General features: G+C 32.7%; 1 long non-coding RNA gene across 1 annotated transcript; it reads left to right on the forward strand.

Annotated features, from left to right (window-relative positions):
• The first annotated feature begins 11,378 nt into the window (after positions 1-11,378).
• LOC140136192 (uncharacterized) lies at positions 11,379-14,058 on the forward strand. The gene is made up of 3 exons (XR_011856625.1): positions 11,379-11,617; positions 12,196-12,364; positions 13,242-14,058. It is a non-coding gene; the product is annotated as an uncharacterized lncRNA (long non-coding RNA).
• Positions 14,059-15,891: the final 1,833 nt, after the last annotated feature.

Genomic DNA, 15,891 nt, shown 5'->3' on the forward strand with positions numbered 1-15,891 from the left:
AATACCATTGGTATACTTTTTAAGTATCAAAAAAGAACTAGTTCCTTGTTCATCATTTTGTTTTACCTACATTTATGGTAGAACACAAGCAATCATATTACGCAGCTCGTAGTTATTACTTACTCCCGAGTACTTATACTTAAGATGCTGTTTCCGTTTAGTTCTTTCATGTAATCATTTATCTGCCACTTCCTGAAATATGGTACCAATCAGTTTTCTATCTTTATTGAAAGGACTAGCTACTTCTTGTGCAAAATTGGAACCTTTTGTTGATGTATATGACTAATGCTGCCAAAATGCTACCTACTGTAGATAGCTAATGCTGTCAATCCGTTATCTACTGTAGATAGCTAATGCTGTCAATCCGTTATCTACTGTAGATAGCTAATGCTGTCAACCTGCTATCTACTGTAGATAGCTAATGCTGTCAATTCGTTATCTACTGTAGATAGCTAATGATGTCAACCTGCTATCTACTGCAGATAGCTAATGCTATCAACCTAATAGCAGGTTGACGTGGCTGCTATGAGCTGATATCACTGCTATCTACTGTAGATAGCTAACGCCTATTTTAGCCAGGATTTTAGTGTGAGGGACAAAGCCAAATTTGTAATTTTTTGTCAAGAAGTACACTGCAGTTTTTTATTTAAATGCTAAAACTGGACAAATGTTGCTGCACCCATGCCACTGAGCTTAAAATGACCAGCGCATATGGAGGTTGATACAGGTCATAGTGCGAATAGAAGGGGTAACATAAATAGTTTTTTTCTTGACTAAAATGTTTGTTTAATGGGATGAGACTATTTTATTTCCTACAGGAAAATCCAAAATATTGAACTTGTCAAAGGCAATGATGCTATGAATCCGTCGATTTATTTTTTGGAATCTTAAGTTACAGGTACTTTATACTATCGAGCTGAACTATAAGTTAATGAGTCACCAAAATAGTACAACACTAAACAACGGCGCGCCAAAAGTCACGATCCCATCCCAAAGCTTCATTTCCTTATGGTAGTTGGTCGACGACACTCCTTTTTGGGGCGTGGTTTTTCAAGTTATAATTTTATCTCAAAATTCACAAGGTAGTATTTTCTCGGCCGCACCCAATGCTCTTGTTGAGGTTATTTTAAATATAAATTAAGGATGGCTTACATGCTTCTTTTGCATGGTTGTAAAGAGTTTAAACAACATCAACAGGCATCATCACAGGCTCGCAGCATGCCGGGTCTTTCGGTTCTCGAGAGCTTGTGCAAATAAAATACCGAGTTAAGTTCTTACGGTGCTACTGTTTATATTTGGTTCCAATGAGTTCAAACTCTGGGGCTATATTTTGGAAGTGACGCGTATTCATGGTATTGTACATGTTGAGACGTCTTTTTTAGCATCGCTGTTACCCATGACCCCCTATTTGTCCATTTGACCTGTCACCAACTATATTACCGGTATACCCTGAATTTTACCAAACAGGGCGCGACCATTAATTATTTTTTAATTTGCTCATTCGTCTCGTTTCTGGTTCTGGTATTTTTAAAACGATTTTTAACCAAGAAAGGCAAGCATATTGAATTTGACATTTTGTAGATTTAAAAGACCTCCTTTTACCGACCCACCATTTCCCTTACCGTGAGTAGCATATCCACCCACAAATTATGATGTGACCCCGGATCATTTTGTTTATCACGTTTCTAAAAAGATACGATATCAAAATTTCCATAGAACAATTCGCTTTTATATTCATCCCAAAAAGTATCTAACCAGTTAACAATATCCTTAACTCTCTCCACGCGGGTGTCGCTGCAGACGACAAGTTTCTTCTTTTTTTTCTTCAAAATTCAGAAATTTCAAGTTTGTAAATTTTCATGACCATATTTGGAATCAGCATTAGAAATGCATTAAAAAAAGAGTACCAACAAGCCTAGTATTGGTTCAGTACTATTTGTTCAGTACTCTTGATATTTTGAGCAAATATCTCGAAACTTGGACTTTTTTTTATGTTGATGCCTATGGCTAGCACGCAGGGCATTAAAATACAAAATTGGTAAAATTGTCCTCAGTTCTGACTTTAACAAGTACATATCTCTTGGAAATACAAGTGTCTTTGTCAAAGATGGTTTGTGTTGACATAATATCATCGTCATAACCCCGCCTATAACAACGTTATGCCACGCGATCCGTTCTTAAAACCTCCTGTGTTCTATATCACGTCTCAAGTTCCATGGTTGTATTTAAAGGCACGATTGGGTCCTTAGTCATGGGTGAATCTGAATATACATGTACAAATAGAAATGATTATATTTCGATTAGATGTGTTTTGGTAGTAATGGATGTTACGACGACACGTCATCACACCATGGGCTTCTGTGAAACAATGGGAGTGCCACACCCTGTTTTTATACCATTTGACAAGAGTTGTAATTGGTAAATTCACAACTTTCAAATTCGTTTTTATTTCTGTTCAAGTGGTATGTAGCCCTTTGGCGATGCCGAATATTGGATTATATTCAGCATCGATATGTAACGAAACTCATCTTATAGTAGCAAACTGCTGATGATATATTATACAAAATAAAATTATCACAAAATAATGATAAGTTATATTTCATTTCAGTAAGATGTTCTTAATTCTGCATTATTATAGAAATCATTTTTAAGCTATCGAAATATTTTACCTAACATAGGGCCCCACAAATTCCACAAACCATGTCGGTAAACAATTATTTTAATCCAGTTCATTTAAAAGAAAAAGATTATAGTCAAAAGACTACATTTTATAAAAGTATCATTAAAATTTCTTTTAAAAAACAAGGGAGTCTCGTTTTGTTGACGTTAGCATGGTTAGAAGCGCTTGACCTATATATCATATATTCTGACTGATGCAAGAGCTACATTTTTATATTTTCTTAACGTTTACTAGTCTAGTTTTATCATTACATACACATAAGACATCAGTATGATGCTGGCACTAAGTGAATGTTAGGTTGTAAGCATTTGTCAATTTTACCAAATCTGAGTTAACATTGTCAGTTGAAGAGGCAACGTTTTTATTTAAAATTGCCCAATTTTAATGTATTTTGAGGAGAATGCATAGTAAAAACATGCACTCTTTTAAAAAACAACGTGGTCAAAATTTTATCCCTTTTTCGGGGTCACTTTTATTTGACCTCAATCCTGGATACTAAAATGACCCCTAAAATAGTCATTTGTGACATTGTGACCCAAAAGGGATCGTTTTCTTTATCATCCCCATTTTAGCACTAAATGGCCCTTAAACATAGTCATTTTTGACCCAAAAGGGTTATTAAAAAAAAAGAGAGATTTGACCAATAATAAAGTCATTTTAACTGCCCTTTTTTATGCGGTGCACAGTTGACTCAGGTAACGGGGTCAAAAATGACCCGTTTTGTTCGAATTTTGACCCCGTAGTTTTAAATTTGTTTTTTTGTGCATGGATCGAATATAATTGTGTTAAATTTGATGTTGACAAATGCATGTATTTGATATATTAATTACGACGATTTAAGAGCGATGTATATTAATAGCTTTGTGAATCGACTTGTAAGGCTCGTTTTTGAGTTCTCCATCATTTGAATAATAAGTTCCATAATGAATTGATAGTCAGTAAGCCCGATGCAGTACAATGCAAAACATGGGCAATAATTACCCAATATTTATAATGTTGGGCAAATTTTAACCAAAATGTGTTATATTTTGCCACAACTACCAATTATTATTTGTAATATAGCGCACTAAGTTATGTTGATAGTAGACCCAACGTTGGATTTAATGTTAATTTTGCAGTGTAGGCCCCTACTACTACCAGTGGCGGGCGCCAAAAATACCCATAAACCTTGAGTCCCCCGGATTCCCGAGACATAGCATAATTCATCGAATATGCCCCACTTTTTTTTTAGTAAAAATTAAAAATCAACAATGAAAATCAACAACTTCCGTTTGAAAAGTAAACATGGATGTGCTGCCAAAATGGGTCAGGTTTAGAGTTTAAATCCTCAGACACGTGACGTGGGTCATCGCTTTTCCAAAACGTTTCACAGAAGTGGGTCAAAATACTTCTGAAAACACGTGTCCAAAATGCTGAAATTTTCGTGCATGTCTCCAGCTGTCTCGCCAACATTTTGAACAAAATCTTGATTTATACAATATGACCTCTCATGGCTTGGACCAGGGCAAAAAATATGAACATTAATTGCTAAAAGGTTAAAGTGGGGTACCGTAAAACCTCGTCTATAAGCATATAGAATGCTTCTGATGAAAGCTAAATTAATCCAGGTGCCATTATGGAGTTTGATCAAAATAACACATCCGAGCATATACGAACAATAATATTGTAAGACCAATTTTTGTATTGGCATATTTACGCTAGTTTCGTATGAACTTAGCTTTCATCAAAAACACTATATATGATTGTAGACGAGGTTTTACGGTTGATTCTGCATGACTGGGAGAACCTGGGGCTTGGCAAAGCTCAAGTTGACGCCGCCACTGGTAGGAGGCCTACTCCATTGGGCCTACTGATGAATAGATTATACAATGTATAATATAAACATCTCAAAACTAGCCCCTTAAATAATGGCCATTATTCAAAAACAGGCTATTGTATTACTACCCAGCAAACACAAAACGTTTTCGACATCATTCGCAAAAGGTTATAAAAGGTTGTCAGAAAACGTTTAAATGTCGGGTTATATAAAGGGTATATTAAGAGTATAAAACGTTTTCATAACCTTAAAAAACATTTTATGGTACTCTACTGCTCAGCAAACAAAAATGTTTACAGAAAACGTTTAAATGTCGGGTTATATAAAGGGTATAAAAACGTTTTAATAACATTCCAAAAACATTCTTGAAAACTTGATACAAAACATTCTAAACAGAATATTATTATGGGGTTGAAAAAATATTTTGCGAAAAATGTTTGCCCAAAATATTTTCAATCACGTTTTATAAACGTTTTCATGACCTTTATATAACCCGACATTTAAATGTTATTAAAAGGTTTTGAAAAAAACATTTTAAGAACATTTCTGTGTTTGCTGGGTTCAAATATTTTAACATCATGTTATTTAAGTATTGACACAATATTTGGCAAAAATGTTTGCAAAAATAGTTTACAATAACATTTTTTGAAAACATTTAAAAATATTGTTGTAGTGTGTTTTCATACAAAACGTTTTAAAACGTTATCATGACCTTTATATAACCCGACATTTTAATGTTATTAAAACGTTTTTACCTAAACCAAAGGCCAAAATATAACTTATTTAAAATGTTTTTAAAACGTTTTTGTGTTTGCTGGGTAATCTGTAAAACGCGTTGGAAGCAGAATTATTTTATTTCTGCGCCTTTTGACACCTCATTTGGTACGATAGTTCAGAAAACAATAAAACACCGGGTAATTTAATGTATTGAGGTCCAGATTTGAAAGTTGCACTTACAACAATACAAAAATTGATCATTAGTGGTTTCATATATTGTTGAATTGTATGCTCTTATGTTTGCATTCTGATGTTTGTTTAGGTAAGGTTTTGCCTGCATAAAAAAAATGTTGTTTGTCATGTTCTTTTTTGCCGACGGCGTGGATGCCGGTCATCCATACTCTCTTTTTATTACTTGACATTTGTAGGCCTAATTGAAATATTTTTATGTTATATACCGTAAAACCTCGTCTACAAGCATATAGTGTTTTTTTTTTATGAAAGCTAAATGAATTAAAAACAAGCGTAAATATGCCAATACAATAGATTGGTCTTAAAATAATACTTGTTTGTATGCTTGGATCCGTAGTTTATTTGCTCAAACTCCATAAATGGCGCCTGGATTAATGTAGCTTTCATCAGAAGCACGCTACCGTATATGCTTGTAGACGAGGTTTACGGTATTTGCTTTGATATATTTGTAGCTTACTTTCATATTATATCATTATATTGCTTGCCTATATTTTGTGGTTCTGTAACTGTAATTTTCTTTTTATTGTTTGCCTGCTTTGTAAAACCATCAAGTTTGAGTTTCAGTCTTTTCGCTTTGTTTTGCTCTCCTTCTGACTGTATTTTTAGGCGTGTTGGTTCTTTTAATGTTTTTATGCTTGTATATTTTGTTGTAAAGCGCATTGAGGCTCTTCGTAATAATGCGCTATATTAAGTGTCTGTTTATTATTATTCAGATATCATTAAACAGATGTCCTTCCATTATACTGAATACAAATCAATAGAATTTACTGCAACTTTCAGATCTTGGGTTACATAAATGTACGCTGTGACGTCAATATTTAGACAATTGCTACAAATGAGGTGTCAAAATGCGCATAAATAAATGCTGCTTTCAACGCATTTTACAGATTTGTAATACAGTTGCCCGTTTTTGAATAATGACCATTATTTAAAGGGTGTTAGTTATACTTGTTATATTTTGAGATGTTTATATTATGGGACAGTTATATCAGCAGCAACACGCACACACCTCTCCCGTAACAGATTAATAAGACAACTTAATACGGGTAGTACATGTTCAAAAATAATTACATTACATTTACATGTGTGAAAATATGATCAAGCGTTTCTCCACAAGTTATAATATTTTGATATAAATATTATTGAATTACGGGATTTCACCGTAAATCTAGAAGTGGTCATTTCTCATGATCAGTCAGAAATCCTAACCCAATATTTCATGCCTACCACTTTCTATTTATTTTCCATCTTTTAAAATGACGTAATTGGATACTACATACAAATGCCCTAAATGTAGAAATATCGTAATTTGAGGTGATTCTAATTAAATGATTTCTGATACACATCTATCTTTACTTTTACGATTCAGAACTATCCCATGCATAAAATGCCATGTAACATATATGACACAATTAATCAGCTTTTTACTCACGGCCGAAGGTGCATATATCGACATTTTATATCACACTTAAGGGTGATTTTCACTAAACTCTTGTATCTATTATACGAATTAGAATATTTTAATACCGCCTATAGGGGCAACCGGTCTGGGTGGGTTGGAATATGAATGATTCATAGTACGGTTCCACAGGACGTATTTTAAAATTGTTACACCAAAATTCCCTTAGGTTATAGCAAAAGAAGAGGCTCTAGTCATCTCGTATTGTTATTCCTATTAAAAACCAGGGTGTGGTGGTCTCCATATTGGTTTATATACGGCTATAGAGACATAACTTTCTAAAATACTTCACTAGAATTTAAATATTTACCTCAACAATCACGTGACCAATGCTCGGCATATTTGTACTTATTTGAGTGTATACGTTTCACATAAAATTAAAAATAAATAATTATTAAACACTGGCGTGTTTTTTTTAAATGCATTGTAAAATATTGCCAACATTATTTTATAAGTTTATATATAGACCACACTTGCCATCAGTAGGTAAAAGGATTGTTCTACCATGTAAACCGTGTGTAAAGGAATCATACTTTTAAAAGCAAATTTTCGTAATTGAACAGAGAGATTGATAATTACTTTATGAATGCATCATGACTATCGAATGGAAATATTAGCCAGCGGGATTTTATGATGAATAGTTGTTTGTGTTATGAGGAATATTAGTTGGTAACTGTTTTCTCATTATTAGTATAGACTCCTCGACTGCTAATGGTATTTGTGACCTCAGCGATTTAGACGCATTTTTGGGTTTTATTGCTTTATTTGAAACACCTAGAAAAGGTGACATTTTCACGATAACAAATGCCCCATAACTATTATTATGTTTTGTTTATGATCGTTGTATAATACTCCTAATTAATGTATTTTACATGCACCTGCAGTCGTAAGTGCAATTATTTAATGTATTAGTGAAATAATCAGGCGACAGTTAAGCGTTTAACAACTACTTACCCGACAGCGTTGTATTTTAACAAATGAAGACCTGAGCGCAAGAAGACCGTAAGTCCACTTGGCCCCTCAACATGTATACACTCAAGTTGCGTATTGTCATGTTTCGTATAGTTTGGTAATGTTTTACACACGTTCAGGGGCCAAAACAAATCTTTCACAACCTTTCATGATGTTTTCACCCTGGAACATGTATTAAACATTATAAAACGCTAAGAAACTATACGCAACTTTAGTTGTAGGGCCAAGTGGATTTACGCTCTTCTTGCGCTCAGGTCTTCAAATGGGAAAAGTAAATCGTGCATTTTGTCGCATTCTGTATCTTATCTTCAGTAGATAGCATTTAATTTTCACCGGCTTTACATATATTCATGATTGTATGGTCAACTAGAATCCACGCTGACCACCTCACCTGATACAATACCTGATGCAGTACAATAAAGGTCAACGTTCTTCAGTTTATTTTAAAAACAAATTTAATTGGAATTTTGAGATGTATTGGAGAAAAATTTGCCTCAATTGAATATAAGTTATACAAACATGTATATGATTATATAATGTTATTGTATAATAAAGAATTAGCTTTTTGTATTTTATTGCAAATTTTTGTCGCCAAGTTAACTTATACATACTAACTAACAGCAAAGCACAGAGCATTTGACATCATCCAATCAAATGTTGTTTCCTATCTTCAGTAGATAGCAATCTTACTCTACACTAACGCGGCTTTGCATATTCATTTCATGGACAAAATCCCTAGTTAATTGAGGCTGTTATGTCCAATATCCCACCAAAATGTGAACATATAATACACCCCACCAAAAAGCTATGTGCAAAAGACAGTTCTGGAATAATTTAAGTCGCGGGGAAAATGAAAGAGGCGGACGAGAATGCAAGATAATGAGTCATTATCTTGTCCGTTTTTCATCATTTTGGGTTGATTCACCAATGAACTAGTATCTTGTTTTGTCCTTGGGGATAATAAAACTCGGCAATATTCATTGCATTTCTAGGTAGTTCCTATACCCTGTGGGTATAATAGAGTTGGTTTCAAGATTATTGCATCAGAATCCCTTGTTAAGTGGAAGAAATTGGGTGGACTAGGTTGGTCTCATAGGACGCTGGTATACGTGTTGAATCTAATCAAAGTGAGGCTGATTGATATGCACAAAATCAGACTTGTGATTCGGTATTTTAGGACGTTTATAGTGGAAGAATAACGCATCGATATTTTGTACCTACACTGTTAAAAATGAACGTTAATTTACAGGGAAAAAATACAATTTTTACCGTTTTAAAACAATTTATATACAAAAATACGGTGAAAAAATTAGGAATTTTACATTTTCCTGTATATGTAATGTTTTTTATCAAATATCCCATTTTTTTTACGATACAATATACAAAAGTAAAAAATAACTGTAATTTTAATGCAATTTACTGTTTATTTACAAATAAAAACATAATTTTGAACGTTTTCTTACAGTTTCTTTTAAAAGTACATTACCGACACTGTTAAAAATCGTCAGAATGTTAATTTGCAGGTAAAAATACGGTTTTTACCATATTTAAACAAAGTTTACACAACATTATGGTCAATAACCGTAAATTTACAATTTCCCGTACCACAATTGAAGTGAAAGTTAATTTACATGAAAATTAAACAGTTTTTCCCGTTTTTAAAACAATATATACAAAAAAAGACGTTAAAAAATCAGCAATTTTACGTTTTCCTGTAAATGTAATGTTTAGTTTATTTTTTTAACGATAACAATATACAAAACTAAACAAATTACTGTAATTTTAATATAATTTTCTGTTTATTTACAAATAAAAACATACGTTTGAACATTTTCTTACAGTTTCTTATAAAAGTACATTACGACACTGTTAAAATCGTTAGAATGTTAATTCACAGGTAAAAAAACCGGTTTTTTTCTATATTTAAACAAAGTTTACACAACATATTATGGTCAATAACCGTATATTTACAATTTCCCGTATCACAAATAAGTGAAAGTTAATTTACATGAAAATTAAACAGTTTTTCCTGTTTTTAAAACAATTTACACAAAAAAGACGCTAAAAATCAGCAATTTTACGTTTTCCTGTAAATGTAATGCTTAGTTTATTTTTTAACGATACAATATACAAAATTAAACAAATGACTGTATATTTAATGTAATTTACTGTTTATTTACAAATAAAAACATGCGTTTGAATGTTTTCTTACAGTTTCTTTTAAAATTACATTACAGACACTGTTAAAATCGTTAGAATGTTAATTTACAGGTAAAAATACGGCTTATACCATATTTTAACCAATTTTACACAACATCATGGTCAACAACCGTAAATTTACAATTTCCCGTACCACAATTGAAGTTCAACGTTAATTTACATGAAAAATTAAAAGTTTTTCCTGTTTTCAAAACAATTTATATACAAAAAGACGCTAAAAAATCAGTATAATTATACGTTTTCCTGTCAATGTAATGTTTCGGTTTTTTACGATGTAATGTGCAAAATTAAACAAATGACTGTATATTTAATGTAATTTACTGTTTATTTAAATATAAAAACATGCGTTTGAACGTTTTCTTACAGTTTCTTTTAAAAGTGCATTACTAACACTGTTAAAAATTGTTAGAATGTTAATTTACAGGTAAAAATACGGCTTATACTATATTTGAACAAATTTTACACAACATTATGGTAAACAACCGTAAATTTACAATTTCCCGTACCACAATTGAAGTTCAACGTTAATTTACATGAAAAATTAACAGTTTTTACCGTTTTCAAGACGCTAAAGTCATCAATTTAACGTTTTCCTGTCAATCTAAAGTTTAGTTTGTTTTTAACGATACAATCTGCAAATTTTTTATAATTTAATTTTAATGTAATTTATTGTTTATTTACAAATAAAACATACGTTTAAACCGTTAAAATATTAGTATGAAGTTAATTTACAGGTAAAATATGACTTTCACCATTTTTTTTTTTAAATTAACACCATCACTGTTAAAAATATCAAATTAAATCATAATATAAATGTGAATTGATCCTACCGCAGGTAAAAACACATAGGACCCTAATTGTTTTTCAACATTATACTTCACTTTTTAAGTGTTTTGAGATATATTTTCATAGTTTTATAGAAGCAAACTATTCCGTTATTTTACGGAACATTCCGGCAGCAGGGTTACGGAACATCCGTAAATTGTAATTTATTCATTCCGTAAAACTTATTCATTAAAAATACAGAATAAAACGAGGTTTCTTACGGAAAATATTCCTTAAAAATACAGAATATTCGTAATATTCCGTAGAGTTTTAACGGTAAATATTCCAAACAACTCGGAATCATTCCGTATTTTTACGGAATTAATGTTATTTTACAGAAAAATATGGATGTTCTGGTAAATCCGTAAATTTACAGAAACAAACAAATAAAAATGTATTTTCTTTTTGAAAACCCGTAAGTTCACAGGTCTCCTGTAATAATACTTTATAGACCGTTTTCCCTGGGTAATTATGCATAATTGATTGAACTGAGGATGCGCTGTTAGTATCAGAATACCGCATGCAGAGGAGCAGCCCCCGGGGAGTAGCCGTTGCGCGCTGTAATGAGACGTATATCGGCCGATAGGACTTGAAGAAGACGACCGTGGCGTCGAAGTGTTTTACTTTGATAAGTTTGCTAGATCGCTTCTTTGCTGGTCAACTTTAACAGAGACAGGCAAGTAAACGCTAGTTGTTTTAGTTCACATGGTTTAAGTGCATGGTACGATCTAAATGCCCATGTACCGGTACCATAGATCAATGCTTATCTTTCTGTGGGTCATTTGGGTCAGTTTCTCAAACTTCAATTTCGGGTCAGTCTTTTCACTCGCACAACTGACAGGAGAATGTGGACCAGACAGTAGGCCTACTAGTGCTAGTAGGCCTAGTGGCAGTACAATAAACATGCCAATTGTTCGACCTACTTGTAGCATTTGTGGTAAACAGTCAAGCACTATTAAAAAGTATGTAAATCATTGTAGAAGTCACATCCATGACAGAAATTCAAGATTTCCTTGTTGTGTTCCCACATGTATAAGGACATGTTATACTTACAAAGGGCTAACGTCCCACATTGCACGAGAACACAATGACTACTTTACTACATATAGGCCAAATCAGTTGCAGGCGAACGAATACAGAAATGTTGGTATAACTGTCCGATGTACGTTAGAATTCTGTCAACGCAAATGTTCAGATCTGAAAGAATTGCTTGCTCACTCAAAAGAACATTTTATCTTTCTTTACTTTAAATAGGAGATTCACCATTTGACACTAACAAGTTCTCACTGACAATAAATGGGAAGGTAGTCATTGATCTCATCACCAACCAGCTGTCAGCATTGGCCCTGTGGTTCTCTACATTCTACGTCTTTAACTTCGAGTACCCTGAGAATATCGGAGCAACATTGGAATTTATTCAGAGGTAAGATTATATATAAGGATGTTTATTTCTCTGCTTCATTTGCTTTGAGGTGTTGTGTGATGTGTTTTTCATTATTAACATTTTGTACCGCCCAACACATTATGGATTGGATGAACTGAGGGTGCAAGAAGCTATTTCACAATTTATTTGAAACTTTTGCAATAATTTTGAAACTTTTATAATAGATTTGAGGAGTTTTATGTAAAATGATCATAGGAATTCAAATAATGTGTCATTCATTACTGGTTTCATTGTACATGTACTATTGTAGCCCTTGTAGCTTTTTAATTATAATAACAATGATGAAAACTAAATAATGTGCATATTTTGATTGCTTCCAATGTCTGATGATATTTTTTTTAATAGTATTTAGTAATGCTGGAAACAAGTTAAAATATTTATATTATTATTGGCAAATCTGCTGTATAGATTTCAACAACAGTTCAAATGGACAAATTGCTGTACCTGAATCCAACCTTAACATTAAACAGAAACACCTGAATCATGTGATCATCAATCAGTGTCAGTTGATGTGTATGGGCCTGTAACTAGTGGGAAAATCATAATTTGTAGAGTGGTTAGTCCACAGTAGGTCAAAAATGTTAAAATTATACAGTCCTTCAAAATAAACTAATATGAAAAATCCATGTAGTGCATAAGTTTCAACTTAAATACCTTTCATTGTAATAATTTAGTGCAAAACCCTTTTGATATATGAATGAACCATATTCTTAGATGTTTGTGACTTATGTTAACAGCATTCAATGTCTATGAAAATCTTTTACATAGAATATTATTCAATAATAAAAACTACAAATTACAATGTATTGTCACTGATATTGAATGAACTGATATGAATGTATGAATTTGATTTCAGGTGCTTCCTTGGCATCAACCCTAGTCAAGGGTCCAAGAGAAGTAAAAAGAAAGGCAAGAAGACAGCCGTTCATCCACAAGTCCTCCAACTATGTAACAAACTGAAAGACTTTGAAAGTGATTGGCTATAGACTTTGAAATTGAACGGATAAAGGAAGCTATATCTTATCATCTAAATCATCAGATGTCGAATTGATGTTTACTGTTCTGAATTATGTATTCTGTTCAGAGTAGGTTGTTGCATATATCTATATCAACAATTGAGAAATGTGACTGGTTACTAGAGCTATGATTGGGTTCAAACTTCGGCAATCGTGAAACAAAAGTGCTGGTTCAATATTGCGCCACTGTTTATTGTGTAATACACGAACAATACGTGGTCGAACCAGTTGCAACACACCAGTTGCCCAAGTAGCCAATCATAGTGAGACTCACAAATAAGGGAGCTAAAAGTATTACAAATGAACTGATAGTTCACCAGTGAGAGACATGGGCTACTCTATGGCAAAACTCAAGACAGATTGATAATTCCACACAAAACTAATTGAAAAGTGATCAATGCTTTTTGTCTAGCATTACTGTGATTAGTTCTACAGTACCGTACCATTAATCATGTTAATTGTACAGACTAGTGACCAGGAGATTCTGGGTTCAAATCATACCACCAGCACATTGCTTACTTATGGAGTGAGTTTGGGTTGGGACTTGGCCTCTGTCATCAAGTATTTATTCTAGTCTTTGTAATCTGTTTAAGTCATGGAGTATTATGAAGATACCAAGGAGTATTCAATGAACAAATTCCAAGAGTGGAATTCAGAGTGCAGGCCTATACACGATTTTCTATGTTTGAGTTTATATTTTTGGCCTCACAAAAAGGTTGTGAAAGTTTTAAGGGGGAGCCGACCCTTCGTGCACCTAGCGGTACTACTCTAGGTTATTGTGAAGAATTGGGAAAGGCTAGAAAATGAAAGTTGCTATGAATATAGCTAAGGTTTTGCCATCCTTCCTATGTAGTTTGATTTTGTTTAGCTTTGATTGATTTTCGCATATAGTGTCAAATGTTCAAAACTTTTGTTTTTCGAACATTTTACACTCTCGAAGAAAATTTGTAAAAGCTAAACAAAATCAAACTTCATAGACATGATGATGGTAATCTTGGCTATAGTCATGGTAACTTTGGTTTTTTTAGTTTTTTCCAATTCTTCAGAATATAGTCAGGAATACTGTTAGTAATTAGGTGCATGAAAAAAAAACGCGAAGGGTCAGCTCCTCCTTAAGTTGATGAAAATATAAAAGATATCATTAAAAAGATACCAAGGAGTATTCAATGTACAAATTCCAAGAGGGGAATTCACAGTGCAGGCCTATACATGATTTTCTATGTTTGAGTTTATATTTTTGGCCTCACAAATTATATGAATTTAGTGTAAAGTTGATAAAAATATCAAAAATAGCATTAAGAAGATACCAAGAAGTATTCAATGAACAAATTCCAAGAGGGAATTCACCGTGCAGGCTTATATACATGATTCTCTATGTTTGAGTTTATATTTTTGGCCTCACAAATTTTGTGAAAGTGTAAAGTTGATAAAAATATCAAAAATAACATTAAGAGGATATCAAGAAGTATTCAATGAACAAATTCCAAGAAGGGAATTCACAGTGCAGGCCTAGGCCTATACATGATTTTCTATGTTTGAGTTTATATTTTTGGCCTCACAAATTATGTGAAAGTGTAAAGTTGATAAAAATATCAAAAATAACATTAAGAAGATATCAAGAAGTATTCAATGAACAAATTCCAAGAAGGGAATTCACAGTGCAGGCCTAGGCCTATACATGATTTTCTCTGTTTGAGTTTATATTTTTGGCCTCACAAATTTTGTGAAAGTGTAAAGTTGATAAAAATATCAAAATAACATTAAGAAGATATCAAGAAGTATTCAATGAACAAATTCCAAGAAGGGAATTCACAGTGCAGGCCTAGGCCTATACATGATTTTCTATGTTTGAGGTTATATTTTGGCCTCACAAATTATGTGAAAGTGTAAAGTTGATAAAAATATCAAAAATAACATTAAGAAGATATCAAGAAGTATTCAATGAACAAATTCCAAGAAGGGAATTCACAGTGCAGGCCTATACATGATTTTCTATGTTTGAGTTTATATTTTTGGCCTCAAATTATGTGAAAGTGAAGTTGTTGAAAATATAAAAAATAGCACGTTATTTATATTGCTATTGCTATTTGTGTCAATTCATATCAAAACGATGGACTTGGTCTGAGAATAAGAAATCAGATACTCTTAGTTAATCATCAAGGCCTACTTTTACTTATATTTCACTTCCTAAAAATGCTACCAAATTTGTAATAATTAAATGCTTATTTACTTAGTTACACAGGAAATAAGTCAACTTAAGCTGCGTTCTCACATGTATTTAAATCCAGGTTTATCTTTATCACCTATAAATCCGCTGCAATTAAAATAAATCCGATAGAATCTCTGCACGTCCAGACAGTCAGGTTTAGTGCCTAAATCCAATAAGCTTAAACCCGGGTTTAGACTATGTGCTATTTGAGCATATTTCCTTAGAACTTTCGATTATACGAAATGTACAAGTGTGCACATGACAATTTTCGATGTTTTATC

Source organism: Amphiura filiformis, chromosome 16 (assembly GCF_039555335.1).
Source record: "Amphiura filiformis chromosome 16, Afil_fr2py, whole genome shotgun sequence".
In the NCBI taxonomy this organism is placed as follows: Eukaryota; Metazoa; Echinodermata; class Ophiuroidea; order Amphilepidida; family Amphiuridae; genus Amphiura; species Amphiura filiformis.